The sequence below is a fragment of the Zootoca vivipara genome, chromosome 5, assembly GCF_963506605.1.
Source record: "Zootoca vivipara chromosome 5, rZooViv1.1, whole genome shotgun sequence".
Lineage (NCBI taxonomy): Eukaryota > Metazoa > Chordata > Lepidosauria > Squamata > Lacertidae > Zootoca > Zootoca vivipara.
The window spans coordinates 37,983,476-37,989,731 of NC_083280.1; positions in this window are offsets into that span (position 1 = coordinate 37,983,476).

The window sequence follows — 6,256 nt, forward strand, 5'->3', positions numbered from 1 at the left end:
GTACAAAACCTACAGAAATGGTATGTGGGATCCATTTGACCCCACACCTTTTTAAAACATAAAAATAATTTGCCATTGAGATAGAGGTAGCTTGCAACTTACATATATTTAACTTGTGCGCATTCAGCTTTATGCATTTGTCAATTTAAAAGAAAAAAGAAAGGGAGGGGGTGGAAAGGAGGTGGGCATCCCTGGAAAAATACCTTGGCAGTCCCACCTGCCATAGAACGCAAAGTGATTTGACTCTACATGTTTTGGGCTTTAGGCGCTATCCCTGGAATGAATCGCCTGTATGTACAACTATAATATTTGCACAAGTATAATGGCCAAATAACCATGATTTGTGAGTGACTCCTAAACAAAAAATGTTTAGCTTCGAAGCCCTCACTCTGTACAGATATTAATGTTTATAAGTTTGGATGTTATGGGTTGGGTTTTCTAATTTTAGAAAAGGAGGGACATCTCCAGAAATAAAAAGTTTCTCATGCAACATTTGTGTGTTTGTTATGTAAAACAAAGGCTCGCCTCTATTTTGGATTTTTCATCAAATGATTAAACAAAGAACTGGAAAATATGCAGAAAGTGTGGGGAAATGTCTCATAACTGATCACCTACAACAGAGAAACCTCTGCAATTGTACGCTCCTGAAGGTTTGGTTACTTCAGGAAAGTTTGCCCTCTTTAGTATGATGCAAAATCTATGGGCAGGGGAAGCATGCACATACTAAACTCTTCCTTCCTTCTGGTGTACACTGAGCACAGCCACAACTGCAGAAAGAGTACTGTGCCAAAAACACAGTTAATTATGGACGTGGCATGGAAAAGACTAAGATGAATTAAATGTGAATCTGATCAAGCCCAAGGTCATGCTTAATTACCATTCTATACGGAATCATATCAGAATATGGAGCGCTATTACAAATAATATATTAATTAATATTATCTAGAAGAAAGTGCAACTGTGAGAGATATCAAACTAAGTCATACTCAAAGTACTCCCAAAGAAATCAAAATCCGTTCATTTTAACTGGTCTGCACTAGGAATGGAGGAAGAATTCGCCCTGTTCAGTATCTAAAGTGGACTCACTTGACTTGATCTAGGCAGATCATAATCCGGATCAAATCAATAGTCCACTTCAGACTATGCAGTCCAGTAGATTCATTTATGAGGCAGTCAGGATTGTGCATAAGATCGTTTTTTAAAAACTGAAAATCACATTTTTGGCTGGGCATTGGAAGCTTTTTTAAAAAACAACCTGAGGGGCACATCCCCTTCTGTATAACTTTACAGGGGCCACATGTCAGAGGTGGGTGGAGCCAGATTGTGTATGTGTGTTTTTACAATCAAGTGTTCTATAAATTTTATGAAGTAAATGATAATAAATAAAAGTGAACAGACTAACAAATGAAAAAAGTAATTATACAGTAGGTTAGTTTTGACACCCACCCCATACAGCCATTTCAATCCTCCCTCCAAGATAAGGAAGGGGCATTATCACAATTCCTCAAACCTGAAGTTCCACATCCCTTTGTAACATCTTAAGATCAAAACTGAGACAAAGCTTTAAAGGTAAAGGGACCCCTGACCGTTAGGTCCAGTCGTGGACAACTCTGGGGTTGCGGCGCTCATCTTGCTCTATAGGCCGAGGGAGCCGGCGTTTGTCCGCAGACAGCTTCTGGGTCATGTGGCCAGCATGACTAAGCCACTTCTGGCGAACCAGAGCAGTGCACGGAAATGCCGTTTACCTTCCCGCTGGAGTGGTATCTATTTATCTACTTGCACTGTGTGCTTTCAAACTGCTAGGTGGGCAGGAGCAGGGACTGAGCAACGGAAGCTCACCCCGTCACGGGGATTCGAACCGCCGACCTGATCAGCAAGCCCTAGACTCTGTGGTTTAGACCACAGCACCACCCACATCACAATGAGACAAAGCTTTACAGGAACACTGGATCTATTTTATACCATCCATCTATGCAAACTGATTGGATTTATACAGTTTTATATAGTATGACACTATATGTATTTCTAAGGTGGCTTCATGACACTGCCACATATTATAAGGATTAAGAACAAGGCACAGTTTTCAACTTTAGCCACATGGTGGTGCTTTTTAACTGTTTTGATATGCAATAGAAAATGTAATATAACATGCCCAATGTGCCCATGTGGCTGTGTGGTTTCTATATGCAGGAGGAAACTGTAACAAGTATTTGACCATTTCCAATATCATTCTAGCAGAAATTTCACACCAGGGATGTGTGAGAGCTTATAGCTATTTCAGTGAACAGAAAGACCCACAGTTAATAAGAGGAGCATGTTAATAAGATACATATGGCTTGAAGTGAAGCTGTGGATGAGGCAAGGGAGGAAGTGCTACACAGTAAGCAATAGAAAATAATCTGGAAGGAAGGACCACATAGTTCAGTGGTATAGTATCTGCTTTCTGTGAAAAAGGCCTCATGTTCAGGCCCTGGCATCTGCTGCCCATCAGTGTGAACAACAATGAACCAGATGGACAAATGGTCTGGCTCAGTATACGGCAGCATTCTATGTTCCTAATGTAAAAATCTGTACACAAATACAGCACACAGATACATTATTTATGTGTATTGCCTAATGGGTCCATTTCCCCTTTAGTATCTCCCAAACTTCTCTTTCCATATATACATACCCATTTACATTTACTCAGAAGCAGTGCTTTTTGTAGTGGTACTCAGTGGTACAGAATACTGTCGTCATTTATTATTATTATTATTATTATTATTATTATTATTATTATTATTATTATTTTGCTGTCCATGGCAGCCATTTTGTGCTGGCATCCATGGCACTTTATCAAATATGAGTGCCGGCACCTCATTTTTTACAAAAGGGGGGGGCAGTACTCACAAGCAACTGTACTCAAGCATGCCATTGTCATACACAGTCAGAATCGGTCTAACAATGGGCTAAAATGCTGCTGATCTTTTCCCCAGCAACAGAACAGAGTCTCATCAATTCCAAGGACTGATGTGTCAGCAGGTTTTTTAAAACTTCTGGTTCTGAACAGGTTGAATGTTCTTTAAGCGCTGATCCACACTTCCGCTTGTCTCGTGCCCAGATAACACACGTCTGAGCGGATTTCCCTTTGCCCCACACCTTTCCCAGGGAAAACCTGCTCTTTAGTGCTAAATGGGAGCAAACTAAAGAGAAAACCTGAGCTACTATGTGCTCCGAATGAGAGTTAAAGAGTGGTTCACTCCAGGGGAAAGCAGTGTGATACAAGAGGAGGTTTGGATAAGCCCAGGCACCCCCCAAACTTCGGCCCTCCAGATGTTTTGGGCTACAATTCCCATCTTCCCCGACCACTGGTCCTGTTAGCTAGGGATCGTGGGAGTTGTAGGCCAAAACATCTGGAGGGCCGCAGTTTGGGGAAGCCTGGATAAGCCCTAATATTCCATATCAGCTCTGTAGCTTAGCCAGCGGCTAGGAAGCATTCATGTCAATCCAGAAGTGGATGTAGGGGAGCACGACTGGTCTGCCTGCACTGAGCTGCCAGGGGGCCGCAGCGGGTGTTGCAACAATGACAAACGACAGAAGGGGAGAAGGGAGGGGGGAGGGTTTGCACCCAATTTTGGCATCGCAAAGGGCGCCGTTGAAATTTAAAAGCCCAAAGTCTGCCACTGCTACAATCTAACCAGACCTTTCATAGCAAAATCAATTGTTAAGGTGCAAGGACTGCATCCTGCCTTTACTCGAGATGCTTCATTTCTTGGATGTATCTGGCTTCAGAGTAAGGCTGTGTACACACCCCTGCTTTGGAAAGCAGTGCACATACAGTGTCAGGCACAAGCCATATCCATCCTGTAGCTATATTGTCATTTCTTATGGGATATTGCATTTTGATATGTTTTTTCCTTGAAATCAGCGTCAGTCGGAATTGAGGAAAAAGAATGACCTAGCTGTATTTTAAAGGTACCCACAACCTTAAATTGGCAAAGCCACTCTTTTTCTACAAATCTGTATATGTTCTGTTCTTTGCTTCGATGCATCACTTATCTCTCTTCAGATAGGTTTAGTACCTTACAAGATTACCCCAAGCTGACTTGGGCTTCACAAATAAATGTAGAGATCATAATCACCATTGTAATGTATGCATTATCAGCCAAATATTTGGCATGTGGCCCCTTTAAGAGAAACAGCTATGATGCAGTAGGGCAGCTCTTGTAGAGCTGAGTCAGAGATGTGGCCAGGCTGGAGGAGATAGTTTCTACTCTGTGCAGCCTCCCAGGCCTAATCGAGAATAAAGTTTAATTAGCCATTAGCTCAGCTTGTGCTGTATTCCTAGATAAACAGCAGAAGACAACAGGGTCCATATTTAAGCATAATGTGCCCATTTTCCAGGGCACGAATGGGATAATATGATACAACAAATAGCATGTTACCTCCCAAATGTTAGTGATGCTGCCTTTACATCCAGAAGCCGCTCTTTGGTGTATAGATTTCCCAAGGAATGTGGTACTGCATTAATTAAGCATCACTAAGGGTTGCAATATCCATCCCTTCAGCTCAAAACAAATAAGCGTGACACCTCTGAACACTAATTTCCAAGCCAGAAAACAATACATAACAGATGTTAAAGAGATCGTGCTACACTATGGTTGATTAGAGCAAAAAGCCAGATATTATCACTGGCTATCTCTGCTGCCAGCTGATGAACAAGATATCTGTTGCCTAAGAATGCAACTCAATAAGCATCAATCTTTCTGGGTTTCATAGTTAGCTACAATACAGGCATGAATGCAAATAGACTGACACGTTTATTGAAGTGCAGCATCAAAATACGGCTGCATAATTGTATCCACTATATATATTGGAAAGTGGTTTGTCTGGCTGCTTTTCTGTTTGTTCAGATGCCTCTTGAGATATTGTCACCAAACTAGGCACAAAGATTCCTGAGGTGGGGAAGTGGGTCTGTGTTGATGTGTCAATGCCAGGCGCCATTTTTAATCAATATGGCAGACTGAAATGTCACTTTGGCATGGCTTCGCACAGTTTTTGAGATAGATTTGGCTTGACAAGCTCAACATAAGGGTTCCTGAGGGGGGGGCAGTCTTCAACACCAGGCAACCTATTGAATCAAAATGGTGGACTGAAACATGACTTCACCCAATTTTGGGCATAATGGGTCCAAACTCACAAATTACACTCTCAGTATAATTAACGATCTTTTTTGTTTTTGGTTTCTAAAAAACATCCCAGGCAGCACCAGACACTCCCTGCTAGGCTCCTATGATTTACCTCTCAGATGCCATGTTCCTCTAATCTTTCACTTAACTTACATGAGTCTGTTATATGACCCGGTCCAACTCATATAAGAACATAAGAGGAGCCTACTGGATCAGGCCAGTGGCTCATCTAGTTCAACATCATGTTTTCACAGTAGCCAGCCAGCATAGCTGCCAAGTCTCCCGTTTTCCCCGGGAAACTCCCGTTTTCCCCGGGAAACCCCCGTTTTTACTTACCTTTTCCCAGTGGTTCCCCGTATCACTTTGTCTCCCGTTTTTCTCCGTTATTTTCTCCTGCCGGCGGCCATTTTTTTTCTGATTTGCCCTTCTATGGGCACAAAAATGGCCGCCACCGGCTTCAAAAGTCGCATCTATGCATGACCGGAAGTGCATAGATGCGACTTCCGGTGTTGGCGGCGGCCATTTTGGTGCCCATAGATGGGCGGAGCGACACCGGAAGTTGTGTCAACGCACTTCCGGTCATGCGTAGAAGCTACTTTTGAAGCCGGCGGTGGCCATTTTTGGTGCCCATAGAAGGGCAAAGCGACACCGGAAGTTACGTTGACGCAACTTCCGGTGTCACACAGCTGCCAGTCCCGGATTCTGCAGTCCGGGACTTGGAAGGTAAGCCAGCCAGATGCCTGTGGGAAACCTGTAAGCTGGACATGAGCACAACAGCACACTGTCCACCAGACATTCCCAGCAACTGGTATTTGAGGCACAATGCCTCTGACAGTGGAGGGAGAACATAGCCATTATAGCTCCTAGCCACTGATGAATACGTCAGTTTCAGTTTCTCTTGTCACCTCATTTTCCCCCGTCTTAACCCACTCTGAACATTTTCACATCAGTTTATGACCTTGTTTTTTAAAAGGGGAAATTTGCAGGCCTTTTAGTGCAAAGTTTCTCCTAATGCACACATTCCGGTTTGGAAATGTGTCTGATACATGCACATTTTTGCAAGCCGTTGCCTCTAATAAAATGCATTA